At 36.8% G+C, this 18,837-nt stretch overlaps 1 pseudogene; it reads right to left on the bottom strand.

Moving 5' to 3' along the window:
* Positions 1 to 16,509: 16,509 nt before the first annotated feature.
* On the bottom strand, positions 16,510 to 17,198 carry LOC100469417 (annotated as a pseudogene).
* Between the last annotated feature and the right edge of the window lie 1,639 nt (positions 17,199 to 18,837).

Below are 18,837 nucleotides of genomic sequence, written 5' to 3'. Positions count from 1 at the left end.
TATTCATTGGCTACAACTTTCAAAGGATTAGGAAAGAGCAATCCCATTTGTAATACTATACACGCACATATCAATAAAAAGACTCCCTGAAGGTAATATAAAAGCCAGTGAAGATTGAAAAACCCTCTCAGAAATACAGATAAAGTCATATGGGGTCACCTGCATTGTCAGAGAGAATATAAATTTATTTGAATGCACTGAATCTGAGAACACTTATAAAATAAAAGGTAGGAATATAAATTCAGGACCAAATAGCTGTTGTACCGGTGAAATAGATAATCTAGACTTCTTTCTGTTGTAACCCTTTTGAGGCTTTGTATTGGATGAGGATAAGGAAAGTGGGCTTACTTGGTATTGAGGATAGTTAATGAAGCACACTTTCCTTCACAACCAAAGTAGACATGGAGCCTAAAAAAATCACATATCCGCGACTCATCGTTCAACAACCATACTGGTACAAGGAGAAAAAAAGGATGAGGATAAGTAGGAGGATGAAGAGGATAAGGAAAAACACAGAACCAAGGCATATAATTTTTTAATAAGTCTAAGATAGCCACCCTCAACCCCTCCAAAATCACACCTTTTTATCATCAAATTTCTTGTAGTTTATCAGTAATAAACAGAATCCCTCAAGTCTACCTTCCATAAGAATACTCATAGTTTTATTTTCTGGGTCTCCAAATCTACAGAGAAGTAAATTAGAGAACTGAATGAAATGGCAATGATGTCCAAGAGGCAGGCCAGCATGACAGCAAAGGTAAAAGAGAGGGGAAAAAAAAAAAAAACTATGAAAACAACACTTGCATGCCCCAAATTGGAGATATCTGGTACCATTAAAGAAAGACATAAGCAGATTTTATATGCCTGAGAGCATCATTATATTAGGAAATATATTATTTCCACTGATGCAACTTAGTCTTCAAGAAAAGTTAAAATGTTTAAGTGTTCTTTTGAGGGGAGATACGGTTATATACCATAATATACTTGAAAATATCTACATCCCTTCATTTATTCAACCAATATATATTTAGCATCTTCTCTTTTTTTTAAAAAAAAAGATTTTATTTATTTATTTGACAGAGATAGAGACAGCCAGCGAGAGAGGGAACACAAGCAGGGGGAGTGGGAGAGGAAGAAGCAGGCTCATAGCGGAGGAGCCTGATGTGGGGCTCGATCCCACAATGCCGCGATCACGCCCTGAGCCGAAGGCAGACGCCTAACCGCTGTGCCACCCAGGCGCCCCATTTAGCATCTTCTCTTACAGGCAATGTCCTAAATGTTGGGACTCTAATATCAAAAAGAAAGAGAGAGACAACCAAGAAACTTAACTATAGAGGAAAACCTGATGGTTCCCCGAGGGGAGGTGGGCAGAGACCTGGGTGAATTAGGTGATGGGGATGAAGGAGGGCACTTGTTGTAAAGAGCACCAGGAGCTGTATGCAAGTGTTGAACCACTGCATTGTACACCTGAAACTAATATTACCTGGATGGTAACTAACTGGAATTTGAATAAAAACTTAAAAAAAAAAGACACATAGACACTGATCTCTAATCTATTAGGGTTTGGATAATGGGAGGCAGAGAATTATAATTCTGTTTTAAAAATATTACCGCCATGATGCACATAATGCAGAACAGGAAAATTAGTATTCCATGACACCTCCATGCAAATCAGAAAAAGACATCTCTTCTTCCTTAAACACGGGATATCATGGAGCAGGGCTTGGTGAGTGGATTACAGGCTGCATTTCAATCCTTCTTTACTGGGTTCCCTCATGTGGGAATGACCTGCCCTAGCATGTGTGATTACAGGGTACTGGGCCTGATGAGAGCATTTAATTCAGTCTGGAAGTTGTAGATGATAGTTTGACAATTGATAACATCAGAGGGAAAGAAGAATCAAGAATGAGATTTATTATAATACAGAGAATGAAGCATTATGATGAAAACAAAGCATATGATGAAAGCATAAATGATGTATGTACAGGGGGTATGTACATCGGAAAACATCTACCACTTATTGGGGAAACTTCACTTTGAGATACCTGGGATGAGCCTGGAAGGACCATTAACATATAGCCAAGTAAATAAGGAATAAAATACATCCTGAACAGAAAAAGCATTTTCTCTTTCATGTCTTGTGCTTTAAAGAGTAAGATAATCAGGGGCACCTGGGTGGCTCAGTCGTTAAGCATCTGCCTTTGGCTCAGGGCGTGCGTGATCTCAGAGTCCTGGGATCTAGCCCCACATCAGGCTCCTCCACTGGGAGCCTGCTTCTTCCTCTCTCACTCCCCCTGCCTGTGTTCCCTATCTTGCTGGCTGTCTCTCTCTCTGTCAAATAAATAAATAAAATCTTAAAAAAAAAAAAAGGGGGTAAGATAATCAGTCTTAAAATAGTACAGTTTCCCATAATCCTTGTGGTCCTTAGAAATATTGCAATTACTACTTACTTTACCAAAATATACCAAAATCAATGGCAAAGGCTGGGTATAATCAATATGGTAATTTTTAACTTTGAATGCAATTGGAAATGGAAATAAGGAAATCTAGTTTTACGTTTAGGTGGTTTGACTTATCAGTGAGAGCCAAGAGAAGTACTGATTCTGCATGGTTATCTGCTTCAATGCCTGTTTTTATTTTAAAATATGTAGGAAATTTTTGCAAAAGCAGCAATTGTACTTGGTACAGTCAAACAAACAAGGGAGAGTTTATTCAAGGTTATTGCAATAGGGAAGAGAGACCAGAATACATTCTAAAGTCAACCCTATTGAAATTAAAGGTGTGATGGTTTTTCAGTGGTAGGGTGAGCTAGTGTAAAAGTACTGGGGTCCAGTGTGGGGGGAGAATGATCAATGGCATGTGTGGGTTATTTCTGAAATCGTGAATGTTTTTCTCTGTGGTTAAACCATCTCTGTATCCTAACTGGTGTCTATGGGAGTTAGGCTCTTACTCTCCCACAGAGACTAGAAGATAAAGGAGTTCTCTTCCTTGATGTTTACATCTCAAAAAAATGGCTCCTAGGTCCTTGGGGAAGACATTCCTTAGTTTCAATACTGGCAAGAGCTTTTAAAAAAATTTACATATGTATCAAAGGGTCAGAGAAAGAATTCAGGACCACATGTTTTCTTAAGAAAATGCTCTGAGAAAAGGGAGGTCAGGGTCTAGAGTCAGGAAGAAGCTGGGGCACCTGGGTGGCTCAGTCAGTTGAGTGTCTGCCTTTGGCTCAGGTCATGATCCGGGGGTCCTGGGCTCGAGCCCCACATCGGGCTCCCTGCTCAATGGGGAGTCTGCTTCTCCCTCTCCCTCTGCTGCTCTCTCTCTCTGTGTCAAGTGAATAAATGAGATCTTGAAGAAGAAGCAGCAGCGGGGGCAGGCTGTCTAAAGTTCAGTAAAGCTGAGGGATAGATTAAGGCTATCTTGGTGAACCCAATTCTACCCTTGGTTCTAAATTTAGACCAAGTCACCTTGTTCAAGAAGGGTTGCTGAAGGTAGGCTATCCTAAAAAATATATTTGTGATTATCTTTTTGAAATGTCAAAGGTATATCCATAACTTTAGCTATTAAGTATAAAGTTCATTTGGTTTGAATATCCAGTGAAACAGAGAAAAGATACTATATTTTTTAAGTAAAAAACAAATCTGGATTTAGGTAAGAAGAGATTTTATTCTAAAAGATGACGGCTATATGGGGAGATGAACTATTGCAATAGAGAGAATATTTCCCTGTTAAGATCTGTAAGCATCTCAAAGGTCAGCCAGAAAAGACAGAGTAAGTAAAGGTATAAAGAAGGGTGTGGGGGAATGGGATGAGCAGATGGTGTGATGGAACAATTGAACAGAAAATAGGAGTTGTTCTAGGATCCAACATTTGGCTAAGTTCCCAATACTTGCTTAAAATCAAGAGTGGGTCAAATTCAGGGACCTGGGGAGAAGAAGAGACACCTAATTAGAGTTTGGCCATTCACATTTAGAGGATGTTTTATTCATTTGGGTTGGTAGGGAAAAACAATTGTCTAGCTTTGTTATAGGTAAATCACAAGTCATTTGTGAGTCTTAGCTAACTCAAATAGGGAAGGATGGTTCTTTGCAATATACCATCTCCTAGGACGCAAAATTGTGGCAGGATTTTTCAACCATCAATACTCCCAGGAGCACAGGCTCTGATAAATTTCAACATTCTCATATTAAAACCTAGGCATATGACTATATTTTTATCATTTGCTATTTGAATCCATAAATTTGAACTGTAAATAAAATAAATTGAGCCAATAATGAATTAACCTCACTTCCATACGTTTAAAAGTAAATAAACCAAAAAATTTAATTCTTACTTCTGACATTACAACTTTAGAGAAGTTAGAGCAATTCAAATTAAGACTCCTTCAATGACCAGGACCTGTATGGGGTATTTAATAATGTATGAGCCCTCGTTGTAGCTCAGAATATTTGGAAGTAGAATTGCATCAATCCAGTTTCACTGAGGGCCTGAGATCCAAACTTCATTTTCAAATTTTCCTCTACCTAAGCAGCAGTTACTGGGGGCCAAGGGGGCCAACAAAGTAAATCATGATGCTGGTGGAGTCATTAAGACCACCTCCAACAATACTTATATTAAAATTTTTAAATTTCGATACAGCATTCTTTCTGTTCATGTCCCTCACACCATCTAGCACTCTACTGAATTTTCCTCTTTCTCTTAGCCAAGGGTAAACTGTCTTTATTAAAAATCATAGCACCAATGAAATTCTGGCTCACTATTTACATAATGACTCTTTGTCACTTGTATTATTGTTCTTAAATATATTTAATTGCTTTTATATATTTGTGTAATAATTTGCCTATTAGACTAGGAATTCCTTGAATAGGAGACTTAACTTCTGAAAAATTTTTCAAAGTCCAATACAGTGATTTATAAATAATAAATTAAGATGTCATTTATTGTCTAGTTTTCACATATGTTTCATAAAGTTGCCTCATTAGTATAATATGTTTAGATATTTTCTGATATTTGATCAGTTAATATGTTATGTTTCTTACAAAATAGGTTATTAGAAAGCATCAGGCACTGAAGTTTGTTTAATTCAAGTCACTTATTTTATTGAGAAGGAATTTGAGATCCAGAGAGATTAAGTTTTTACCTCAGTAACTAGTTGGGTGGCATGTAATAAACAATTTTGATGGCTATTTAATCTAAGTAATAATATTCATCATTTCTTCATTTACTCAAAAGGACTCCTGACCACCCCCATCCCCAAATGGTTAAGAAGTACTGACCTAGATGATTTCAAAGGGCCTTCACTTCTCACATGATTTACGTACCATTTTGCTCTGTATACATACTCATGCAAGTAAGAAGTTGAGATAACTATTTAAGTAATACAAATTGTAATTGTTCAGATAACTTAGTTCGAAGTGCCAAATTATCTGGAAAAATTGCATCAGTTCTTTAATTTATAATGAAATCTACCTTTGATGAAGCATTGTTGCATAATAAATGCTTCTACCCAGACCAAAATGCTTTATAATTAGAGGCCATGAATGATTGTTGGCAAGATTAAGCCCTTCAGGCCATAGATAACCCACTGCAATCTCAGTCACAGGAGATGCCAGACAAATGCTTCCACATCAGTAGGAGTCAGGAATAATTTGAGGACTCATGCAAGCAGAGAAAGGCATATTTCCTTCCAGAGGAACACAGAGACATAATTAGATATGTGCATGTGTCATTTAACCCTTAAGTGTGCTTTTTAGCTAGTTATTTAAAATTATTGAACTGCTATCTCATCATGGACTAAAAATAAGTACAGGTGTACAATGTTCATACATTAAAGAAATAGTTATTTGGAATAAACAGTTAGGAAAATGTTATAGAAATGCAAAATTCATAGACATGAAAATTGCACAAAATTAAATGATAGCTTGCAAGATTTGACATCATGTTGCCTCTATCCATAGGCCTTCCTTGCTTGTCAACATGAAATCATTTGAGAAACAAAATAAAACAAAAAAACAACAAAAAATGTCTGGTTTATCTATTATCTATTGATGATAAAATGTTTGGGATAATATGAATCAATGATTTTTTAAGTGTTTTGAGGTCTTAGATCGTGAGTGTGTGTGGGTAAATCTTCTCCATCAAAAAAAAATATATATTCATAAAACAAGATTTTGCACACATTTTGTGCAAATATATATATACATACATAGATTTTGCACACATTTTGTGCAATATATATATTCATAAGACAAGATTTATACATAAAGCACATTTTGTGCAAAATATATATATATACATATACATATACATATTTATATAAAACAAGATTTTGCACACATTTTGCAGTATTCTTTATTAATTCCAATTAGGAATTAATCCAGAGTTAATAACCATTGAATTGACCTGGATAAAGCACTTAAATTCTTCGAGGATTAGTTCCATTTTCTATAAAAGTTATGGTAGATTAAAGAAGACTAATTTGGAATGCAGGGGAAAAAATCTACTTTCTTTGGTGCTTTAATAATGAATTTCCTTGTGATCTTCACTCTTGAAGAAAAACATTCTAATAAAGCTTTAGTACAGGGTTAAAAGAAGATTGTTTTAATTTCACCCTTTGAAATTGAGTCATAATTATGACATTTCAGCTGTCTGTGAAATATAAAGTTGAAAATGTTCACTCTTTGTCTTCAAAGAGCTTACAATTGAATATTAGAATCGACCAGGTGAATAATTATATTACTAGATAAAATGAAATTAAGTAAGAAATATAGGCATATGGAATCATAAAAGAAAAAGTGAATTAACTCTGCCAGAGAACATGGAATAATTACTAACAAAGGTGGTAAGAACTCTAGCTACTAAAATATATTTACAATATATAGTAGAGTGAAAGGGCTACTTAGGGAACGCTATGGAACACAGGACACAAAGTTTATAAAGAATTAGTGTATGTCTGAGAACTTTCAAAAAACAAACCTGTTAGAGTCCAAAGCAAAATGCTCAGAATGTTTACCTCTGCATGATGTTAAAAAAAAAAAATTATTCTGACCCTTGTTAAAATGGTGAAGAAGACTTTATTCAAGACTGTTGTAATGGGTGAGAGTGTCAAGAGTATTGCATTTGGAGAAAGATCAAGCTTGACTCTACATACGAGGAAAACAAGGAGAATTTATCTCCAGGGAGAAGGTTGGGGGAGGAGATCAGTGGGTGGAAAATGACTAAGAGGAGACATCAGGGGAAGAGGAATTCTTGCTAAAAACTGACCTAACAGGTTCTTGTTGAAGGCAGGCCAGGATGATTGGATATCACAGGTGGGAAGATTTTCTCTACACTGACTTAGCAGGATACTTGCTAAAACTAGGCTCTGAAAGGAGGAACATGGAAACCTAAGGTCAAGGCCTAGTCAAGAAAAGGGTTCAGAGGAGCTTGACTAAAGTCTGGTCAAGGAGAGAGTCTTTGTCACTGTCAAGTACTAAGGGTGGCAAGAGCGGTTGAGTACAAAGGAGCAGGAGGGAATATCTGGGGGTGATAGAACTGTTCTGTATCTGGATTGTGACAGTGCTTACACAACTCTATGTATTTATTAATATTTGTAGAACTGCACATTAAAATGGGTTTATTGTCATGTAATTTATATATCTCAATAAAAAATATAAAACCAAAAAATCAAATGTATAAAATGTAGGCTGAATAAATGTGTGCCTCAAAAGTATCACATACACACACCGAGGACTGCTTTGCTGCTGAGCAAGCAGATGACCTATTCGTAATTCTGGATGGCAGACATATATAGGAAAGTCTAAAAGGAAAACAAAGGCAGATTTTGGCTCAATTAAAGAAATGCTGATAATTAAAGTATTACAATAGAGTATAACTAGTGGTTCAATGACACTCTATCATAAAAATTGTAGGAGGGGATTTAAACATACAATTAGGAATTGTACTGGATAACCCAAGTCCCTTCTACATCCAAGTTCCTATAATTCTATGATTTTAAAGTCTTTCCATCAAAGTAGAGAAAAGGGTAAGCGATGCTGGTTTGTCAAGCCCTCTCCAGTGGGAATCAGAGAGGCACTCGTAGAACATAAACAGAGAACACAGAATAAAAATAAGCTTGGAGCACTCCAAAAGACCTTTCCAGTTCTATTGGTTGGAAAACACTATGCAAACTTGGAGGTAAATAAGAGAAAGCATGAGTCATGCCTCTCAGTGTTCTAGCTCCTAGGAGGGTGTAAAACCCACTTTTTTATTTGAAAGAGGATGCAAGAGTAACACCCTTCTTTTACACCAGGTATTTTTGGCTCTTGTTTGTTTTCTGTTCCGTATTTTACTGCTTTATTTTTATGTTATAATGGACAAAGAAGCTAGGTATACATGGTAATTACATCATTTAAATGATTATAGTAACCAAGATAGATTTGACATTTTTATGCTCAATGACTTAACCCATTATCTGAGTAATAAATATTCATAAATGTATGTGGTTATAAATTATGAGCTTAAAATATTTACCAATCGATTACAAACAATATAATTCAGCAGATCATTATCAGAAGCTTTATTCTTATGATTCCTAAACACAAAGATGAATTACTGTTTATCATCTAACATTTGATATTTTTTGTATCTTACCAACACTCTTTAATACAAACAGAGATTGATATAATCTTCCTTCTTAATTACTTTCCATTACTAGAGGCATGACACAATTCCTGACAATTAAGCTTTCTTATCTGTTTTTCATGTAATTGTTGGCATAATTGGAAATTTTTCCTTCTGAAAATCTGTGATTTCCCCCCATCTTTTCATTACAGTTTCCGGAATTGTATTCTCTGTGTATTTCTCTTTTCAATTTTCAATATTACATACACACATAAACACACATGCATTTTAAGGGAAGAATGTGGTTGAGTTCTTTATGGTCAATCAGAATGCATTTAATATATCTAGAATAATACATAGCATACAAGAAAATGTAATTTAATAATTATATTTTTATCTTCATACACACATATACGTATACATATATATGCATATGTAATCATAGTTCATAGAAAGAAGTATTATTGTCAAAGAGAACCACAGGAGCTTTTTTTATTCTTAAAATGTTAGAAACCTAATTCAATCCATACTTCCTCAGAATCATGTTATATCTCCCCATAACTTAGTGGCCTAAAAAAGGAAAACAATCATAAATAAGTGAAATGTGTTTTCTTTTTGTATTGAAAAACCAGTGGGGATATAGTAGAAGCTCATTTTTAAATAGCTTATTTAATATGGATTTAACATCACATTATATTCACTATTCTTTAATGTAGGTAGATTCCTCACAGATAGTAAAGTTCAGCAATTGGATTTAAAACTTATGTCATCGTCCTTAATACATAAAAATAAAGTCATATAATTGTCAAAAATTATTAGTTAAAATCTAAGAAAGTTTTAAAAAAATTTTTATTTAGATTTGATCTAATTAACATATACTGTATTGTTAGATTCAGAGGTAGAATTCAGTGATTCCTCATTTGCATACAATACCCAGTGCTCATTGCTTTAAGTGCTCTCATTAATGCCCATCCCCAGTTACCCTCTCCACTTATCCACCTCCCCTCCAGAAACACCCAGTTTGTTCCCTAGAGTTGAGTCTCTTATGGTTTGCCTCCCTCTCTGTTTTTGTCTTATTTTATTTTTCCTTTCCTTCCCCTATGTTCATCTGTTTTGTTCCTTAAATTCCACATATGAGTGAAACCATACAGTATTTGTCTTCCTCTGACTGGTTTATTTCGCTTTGCATAATACCCTCTAGTTCCATCCATGTCATGCAAATCACATTCTTTTTGATGGCAGACTAATAATCCATTGTACAGATTTAAATGATTCCATCCAACTGAGCCTCTGATAAAGGACACTATCAGGGCACTGGGGTGGTTCAGTCTGTTAAACATCCAACTCTTGATTTCAGCTTAGGTCATGGTGTCAGGTTTGCGAGCTAGAGCTCCACGTTGGGTTCCCCTCTCAGTGGTGAGTCTGCTTCTTTCCCTCTCCCTGTGCCCCTCCCCCTGCTCACATGCTGTCCTTCTCTCTCAAACTCTCTCAAATAAAGAAAGAAATCTTAAAAAAACAAAAACAAAAACAAAACACTATCAATCCAAAAAGGGTGACTACTTAGGTCCAGTTAGTTAAAGAGCTAGGACTAGATCACAATATTCTGATTCTTTTTTTTTTTTTTAAGATTTTATTTATTTATTCGACAGAGATAGAGGCAGCCAGCGAGAGAGGGAACACAAGCAGGGGGAGTGGGAGAGGAAGAAGCAGGCTCATAGCAGAGGAGCCTGATGTGGGGCTCGAACCCATAACGTCGGGATCACGCCCTGAGCCGAAGGCAGACACTTAACCTCTGTGCCACCCAGGCGCCCCACAAAATTCTGATTCTTAACCTCATTTTCTTCATTCTTTATTCATCAAGTGCTGTCGTACATATTTTCAGAATAATTATCTGAGGGTACCAGGGATGTTATTATTAACTATTTTTACAGGTAAGAAATATGACACTTAGAACAATTCTGTGATCTTGTTGGAGTTACACAGAAGGCCTTACCTCAGAAAACCTTCTGAGACATTCTTTAACTTAAATATATATATATATTCATTATTTTGTGAAGCTTCTTTTTTTCTTTTCTTTTTTTTAATAATATTTTTTATTATATTATGTTAGTCACCATACAGTACATTCTTAGCTTTGATGTAAAGTTCCATGATTCATTACTTGCATATAACACTCAGTGAAGCCTCTTAAATAGCCTTCCTTCACCTTCACCCCTCTAACAGTTTGGATTCAGTCCAACTTTATGAATTCAGTTGAATTCAGTCCTCCTCACCAGGAGGAGAAACTTTTCCCTACCACCTTAGATTTAGCAACTGGGGCTTGTGAATTAAACTAAAAAAAGACAAATTAACAGAAGAAAAGGCACATATTCTTTATTGATATTTATGTGCATGGGAGTTCACAGAAAAGAAATGATACTCAAAGAAGCCGTTAGACTTGGGGGCTTATATAGCTTTTTAACAAAGGGGGGGTTGGTTTTCAAGGTGGTAATTTGTGGGGAATTAACTAGAAAATATATGAAGGAGGGGCGCCTGGGTGGCTCAGTCATTAAGTGTCTGCCTTCCGCTCAGGGCGTGATCCCGGGGTCCTGGGATAAAGCCCCACATTGGTCTCCTCCGCTTGGAGCCTGCTTCTTCCTCTCCCACTCCCCCTGCTTGTGTTCCCTCTCTCACTGGCTGTCTCTGTCTCTGTCTCTGTCTCTGTCATATAAATAAATAAAATCTTTTTTTAAAAAAAATGAAGGAACTAATGGAAAATAGGAACTATTTTAGTAAGGGCTTCTTACGCAGATTAATCTTGGTATTAGCTCCTCATCTGAGATGATAAGAGTCTCTTTCTCTCTCTGATAGAGGCTTTCCTCAAAGGGAAATTTATGCCCAGCTTTTGGGCAGATAAGAGAAGTCAGAAAACTCTTCCTACATCTGTGAATTCTCAGTTGTATTCAGATCAAAATAATACTCATGCCAAAGTGGCATGTTCAAGGATTTGGAGGTGCTTCACAGTTATCAGAGACCCAAATCCCTTCCATATGTCTGCTCTGAATTTCCACTGCAAGGTCATGCCATGGTCCAAAATGGCTGTCAGAGCATCAGTCAGATCCGTTATAGGCTTCAGGAAGAAGGGAGAGGGGGCAAATGGCACATTCCAGCTAGCTATATCTCTTTGTAAGGAGCATGACTTGAAGTTCCACCCAACAGTTTCTATTCATATCTAAAAAGAAGTGAATCATGTGGCTAGGTGCAGAAAGATGCGAAGGACATCAGAAAAGCAGTCTTTTCGCTGTTTCCCTACTCTGCATAAGTACGAAGATCATTTACTAAAAAGGGAGGAAGAAAGATAAGCAGTTCTGCTGCGTAATTTCTATTTGTTCTTCCAATCTACTTCACATCATCATCTCCTCTGTTTTTTTCCCCTAGGAGGCTAACTTACACTAGCTGCATCATCAGAACACCCCTACCCTCTGGCTGCCAATTGGAGTTAGCCAATAGAACAAACAAGAAAACTGAAGGACCGAAGTTGTAAGTGTTGTGGATATTTATTCTCCATGCTTCTTTCCCGCCAGCCTACAATTCTTTGGCGGCTGCATTCAACTTCTTGAGACCATAGCTTCTACAAAGGATCTTCTTCTACAGTTACAGCTGCGTTAGGACCTAGAAGTGGGGAGAGTTCTTTGATTTGTTAGTCTGGAAGTACTCTACTGTTCTTATCTCTGTCCACATTCATGAATAGACCTGTATTGTTTTGCTCAGGCCGCCCTAACAAGTACCAGAAACTGAATGGCTTGAACCGCAGAAATCTATTTCCCTCACAATTCCAAAGGCTAGAACCGTGAGATCAAGGTGTTGGCAGGATTTGTGTATTCTCACGTGTCTGTCTTTGGTTTGTAGACGGACATCTTCTCCCTGTATCTTCACATGGTCTTCCCTCTCTATCCATCAGTGGCCATATTTCCTCTTCTTATAAGCACACCAGTCATATTGGATTAGGGCCCAATCTTACGACTTCGTGTTAACTTTATTACCTCTCTAAAGACCCAATTTCCAAATACAGACATATTCTGAAGTACTCGGGCTTTAACATAGAAATTTCTGGGCAGGGAGAGTTATACAATAACAGCCCATAACAGGTCACATCAATAACCTTTCTTCAATTACCCCTTGAGAGTCCATTTGTGCTTGATAGGAGGCTAACAATCTCTGTCTTAGTCTCCATAGCACTTACGGCAGTGTCTCTCAAACTTCAATGTATATGCATATCACATTACTTGAACGTCATGATAAAAATACATTTCGATTCAGTAAGGAGGAGGAGTATTGCTATCCTGCGTGCTTCCAAGTGATGTCATTATAATACACCACGTCTTCAGTTGCAGAGCTCTCTCTATTTTAAAATTTTTTTAAATTGAAATTTTTTAAAAAATTCTTTAAATTTCCCAGTTGCTAGGATTTTTTTAAATTTTTTTTTAATTTCTGAGTTGCTGGCATGACTAATCACTCTACTCAGCTGGTCCTGTCTCACCTTGGACATACTGAGGCTAATTAATGTTCTGTTTTGTTTTGTTTTGTTTTTTTCTGGATTCCCACTAAACATCTTGACATAAGGATTCATACATCTTCACTTAATAGAACAGTGTGGCCTCACTTACTGGAAGTGTGAATTCTGGTTTTCAGTTCAATAGAACATAGATAATGTTTATTGTAACTTGTTTATAAATGTCTCCCCAGAGTAACATGTTAATGAACTTTCACTTTAATTCCTCAAAGTTGTTTGAGTTAAATGCATTCTAAGTGGCATTATAAAATAAAGATTAAACATAAAATAAAACATTATAAAATCTTTATAAATTAAATGCATTGACATTTCCTGGGCTCTTCTTCTTTTATAATAGCTCATTGGCACAAAAATAAAATTATTTTAATTTGGACTTAGGAATTACTATCAGTCACTCCTCTGGGAGTTAGGCATTACTGGTTTTCTCGGGACGTTCATGTTTTTAACCCTACATAATATTGTAAAAGGGGGGTGCTGCTGCCAGGGTTACATTATACACATAATGGCAGGTTTGTTATAACCATTACCTTAAAACTAATAAATATTAACATGTTAATTGAATAAACAGATGGATAAATAAGGGACTGATGGAGTAAATGAACATGATATATTTGCAAGGTATCTAAAAGTAAAGGTGAAGAAGTATTGGTGAAACACCTAGCTGCATTGTCAAAGGTATTAAGAGTCTTTCTGGGGCATTTATACTGGATGGGGTAGGAAATGAGGTCATTCAAGTTTTTGGTTTTGGACACATACTTCTTGATTTCTTGACTGGGGCTTCTTTCCTCAAGTCACATGAGCTTGTACTGAAACTACGGAGAGCAAAACAGTAAAAATGTAGTAAATGGATCTTCAGCTACACCAGCGGGATGCATGGACGGCGGCCCCTGAACTTCCTTGAGGAAGCTCACGTACGCAGGGAAGCAGCAGAGCGTCTGCCAAGCCCCTCCGTCATCTGTTTTCTTTAGACTCTTCAGAGCAACTCCTGCTACTTGTCACAAGCTTGATGCGTTCCATATTGACATCACCTCAAATTTTTACTGTCACCGTTTTGAAGTGAAGCAACCGCACTATTACCAGACAAGTCTGAGCTGCCTCAGGCGCCCAGTGAACACAGGTGCTTATGATGTAAGAAAAGCAAGAGGAAAAAAGATGAAGCCAGGGAGTGAGATCACAATACAAATGTACACTGTCCCATTCTTCACACTAGCCAGAGGCAAGCCACAAATTACATTATCCGAAAAAATGAAACCAAATCAGCTATATTAATCAGATGATATTCAGCCCTAAAACTTGCCATTTATTCTATATGGGAATATTTTTCAGGGCCCTGAAAACTGAGCAAAATCGCCCCCTGAGGAGTTTCCCTGAATGTGGCGCCATGGAATGTGGTGAATAGCATTATTGTCTGTCCTGTGGACATTATTCAATGAATATGTATTGATTTATATAATTGATTTGCTAAAACACTTAGAATAACTATAACATATTTGTTACAGTTCCTCAGTGTAGGCTAAATAGATACTGTCATCGTTGTAGAAAACTAATTTAACAAAGGAATAATACACCTAGATTTTAAATCTTTAGTGATCTGAACTGTCTGAAGTTTAAAATTTAGAAGATCTAGAGGAATAAATGTGTTGCATTTCTTTAATAAAATGTGTTTACTATCTCATTACTATGGGCTGAGGATATGGTTTCACGAGTGCTTATAATTTCCCCAAATCACTGGTGTTAGGTGACAGAGTGTACTTCAAAAACAAAGTAGTAAAGCTCTCCAATTGTGGGAAGACCATTCCTGTCAATTTTGGTTTATTTTATGATTATATTACTTGCGTACTGCCTTAATGCAGGGTTCACGTACTGTGAAAGACAACGTCTTAAGTAGTGAGGGCGAACACAAATATGTATTTGTATCTACAGCTACGGCTCACAAAATAAGGTAAAAATTTAATACACACGATGAATGATTTGTTTGTCTAAACCCAAAGGTGTATTTCAAATTAGGTTGCATGAAGCCTATAAAATTATTATATACATATTAAGAATTATACTCACTCCTCCAAGTAGGTTATATTCAAAGAGAGAAAGTGAGCCCCACCTCTCCAGGAAACAGTTTTCTAATAATTTCAATGACCCTAAAGGAAGCGGTTCATTCCACAAACAATAGATGGTCAATTGCTCTACAGAATTAAGTTTAGACAGCCCGTGGAAAACACTTGAATTCTTGCACATTTCAATAATACAATTAGGAAGGGATACATTCTTCAGTTCACTTTTACTTGTAATGTCCTGATATTTGCCCATATGTTCAGTAACTTTAAAAAAAAATTGAATGTTTCTGTTCCACTAGAAAGTTCAGAGAGCCCTAGGCCATCTATTGAGTGAAAACATTTGAAGTTATAGCACTGAAATAGCTTTAAGAAGATGTAAACATTACTTACTAACAATTTCTCTTAAGAAATGTAGACCTTTACAAACTAACATTGATTAGAAAAATGGACAATGTCTAATGTGGGACACATGCTCTAAAGCAATCCTACTGATGTCCATTTAATTAATTTGGGTATTCCAATGTAAAGCTGATTTCTTTATTTATCCCTAGTGAATTACGATGGAAGGTTTTGCTAAAGGTTAGAGCACTAAAAACAAAGTTATTCCCAGTACTTAATAGAAAAGGGACAAATCATAGTGAAACAATTATAACAGGTGGTACGCAAGTAATGTAATCATAAAATAAATCCAAAGAAAAATCTGTTTATAAATGAATATGAAATTACTGAAATCAGTGATATTCTGAGAAATTAAAAAGAAAAATTGAGCCATTCTTAAAAAAAAGACTATATTGAAATAAAATTATGTGAAAAATAATTGAAATACAGTTAAGAACTCTCCATTTTAAATGTTTGCTTTCATGGGGCGAGACCAGGCCCTCTCAATAGAAAATAAGAAGATAAGTATATTCCTAGAAACCAGTCATACAATTTTAATGAATTAAGTACAAAGAATTTTGGAATCTATCATTTGTTTGAAAAAAAAAAAAGGATCAATATTCTTTATGAAAAAAATAAAAGTTGTTTCTAAGAGGCATTTTTATTTCAGGTATTTTTTATTTCTTCAAATTTATTTAACAGGAGCGACTGAAATAAAAAATTTAATTGAGCCCCATCATCACGGAAATGACTTTAAGAGAAAACTGATCAGATGAGTATTATTGCTTCCCATCCTGAACCAGTAAATAGTCGCCACTGATAAATAGAAACTAGTCTCTGAAAAATGCTCTAGGTATGTTCTAAAATACATGCCTGTTCACAGGGGGGGAAAACTAGGAAATAACTCACCTGAACTAGTTGATTTCATCACAAGACAAATACAAAAGCACGCCCCATGCCTTTGAGAACATTGCACCATGTGCTCTTGAAAAAAGCTTCGGCTCTTTCATCGCAAGCAGTCTTCCTCCAGCAGTCAAGCATGCCTGTGTACATGATGTCAGTTCCTTTGCGTTCCGCGTCATCATACCCACGCGGACAGTGTCAAATGAATAGGAAGTCAACCCAGCAACTGCTGTGATGGATTGTGCAATCATCCAACTGATGAAGGTGTGAGTGTTCTTGGGATCTGGAAGCATTCCCTTTGCAGTGTCATAGATACCAAAGTAGGCAGTGCGGTTGGTGATAATACCTTGCACAGACACACTAAAGCCGGGTACAGGCCCTTCATCTTATCAGATTTGTACATCTTAGCCAGGCAGTCACCAAGACCTCTGACTTTCCTTTCAGCTGCAGATCTGTCCACATCAGCTTCTAGATGGGTATGGGCAGAACCAAGAGGATACACAAAACACAAGGATGCAGCCCCAGTGGCGCCACCTAATGCCAGATGCCTATAAAGTAGTGTCAAAACTGGATTCTCTTGTCCACACAAGCCAGGAAGAGCTTGTATTTATTCTTGAAGGCAAAGTTGAGAGCCTGGGTGGGGAAGTATCTGATGACATTGGCCACAAGGACAGGACTTCCTGCTCCTTGGGGATATGAACCACACAGTCTAATATTTAAGAGGTATATTTTAATATTTAGGGAGTCATTGTCAACTCCATAGAGCAAATAATATGCTTCGTTAGCTTGCAATTTTTTAAAGCTTTTAAAAGCGTTATTGACAAAAAATACTGACATAAAATGAATTGCACATATTTAAAGCTCTAGGAGCCTTTTTTTTAGATTCCTTGTGATTATCTGTATAGACAATCATATCTTTTGTTTTATTTCTCCTTTTTTTCTAATCTATTATTTTCCTTTTCCCTTTTGCCTTATTGCAAATCTTTCTCGCTAGCACATCAACATAACATTGAATATGAGTAGGGAAAGGAGACATCCTTGCCTTATTCCTGATCTTAGGCAGAAAGTAGTGTCTCATCAAATATGAAGTCAGCTGTAGGATTTGTCAATGTTCTTTATTGGATTAAGGAAGTATCCTGCTTCTAGTTTGTGGAATGTTTTCATCAGGGACAAATATCTGATTTTGCCAAATACTTTTATCCTTCATCTGTTGACAAAATGTTTTCTATTCTTATGTAGTCAGTCTGTTAATATGATAAAATACATTTTTTTCAATATTGAACAAACCTAGCGTTCCTGGGGTGAGCCTCACTTGGCTGTGAAGTAGGGCTGGATTGCTGTTGCTTGGGCTGTGCTCAGTGCAACACATGCTACAGATTCCTCTGGTAATATCGTTTGTTTGTCTCTCCGCTTAGCTTTGAGTTTTCCTTTGCAGTTCCCCCTAGAGAAAGCCCGTGTCTTACAGTTCTCCCAGATGTCTTCCACTATTAGTTTTACTAGACGCATGTTAGCTTGTTGGTAGGCAGTTGGGGTGGGGTGTTCGATGCTCTGATAAGCCTCAGTCTTAAGGAGACACTGTGAGCCTTGATCTCAGCCATGTGCCCTTTGTAAGTATACTGTCTCTTCTCCAGGTGCAAAGCTAGGGCTAGCGCATTCCCTAGCGCTCCTTCTCCAAGAAGAAACTTTTTTTTTTTTTTAATTCCTTGGTTCCCTCCTTAACTGCAGTGCTTTTCCACTAGTACTGTTAGTTTACAGTTTTGAGGCCCTCACTCCTACAGATTAAGGATTTTGTTCCTTAGATGAGATGGGGGGGATGCATCTGGGATGGGAACAGGTGGCAGCCACCAATTTTCACCTTGAACTGCAATGAATTTCCATCTCTGCACCTGATCTACAAATTTGTCTGTCTTCCTACCCAGGAAATCCCATGCAGAAAAAAAACTTTTATTTCGTGAGGGTGACAGGTCCGGGTGGAGTTTCGGCAGTGGTTATCATTCTGCAACCCCAGGAAGAACCATGAGGGAAGTTTTTATCTTTTTTTGTTTTTTTGCATTATTCAGATTTCTCCCTGACACTCCTGACACTCCCAGCACCTTGTGGGGTTCCTAGAGAAGACACTCTGCAGAAGGGACACCACTATGCTCTGTCTGTGGTCCTCAGGGGCTTTATAGTCTCACACTAACCCTACTCAGCCTTTAGCAATTAATTAAAACTTAATATTTTCACTGACTTATATGGCATTTGATGGCATCTAACCCAGGTAAACAAATGGCTGTGTCCTGTTTCTCCCTGCTTATGCTTCTTTTTCTCCAGATATTCGGTGAGTTCTTTTCCTTGCCACTCCAGTTCTCT

This window comes from Ailuropoda melanoleuca, chromosome 2 (genome assembly GCF_002007445.2).
Source record: "Ailuropoda melanoleuca isolate Jingjing chromosome 2, ASM200744v2, whole genome shotgun sequence".
Classification (NCBI taxonomy): Eukaryota; Metazoa; Chordata; class Mammalia; order Carnivora; family Ursidae; genus Ailuropoda; species Ailuropoda melanoleuca.
Note: the sequence above shows the minus strand (reverse complement) of the source record. Positions and strands in the feature narration are given on the sequence as shown.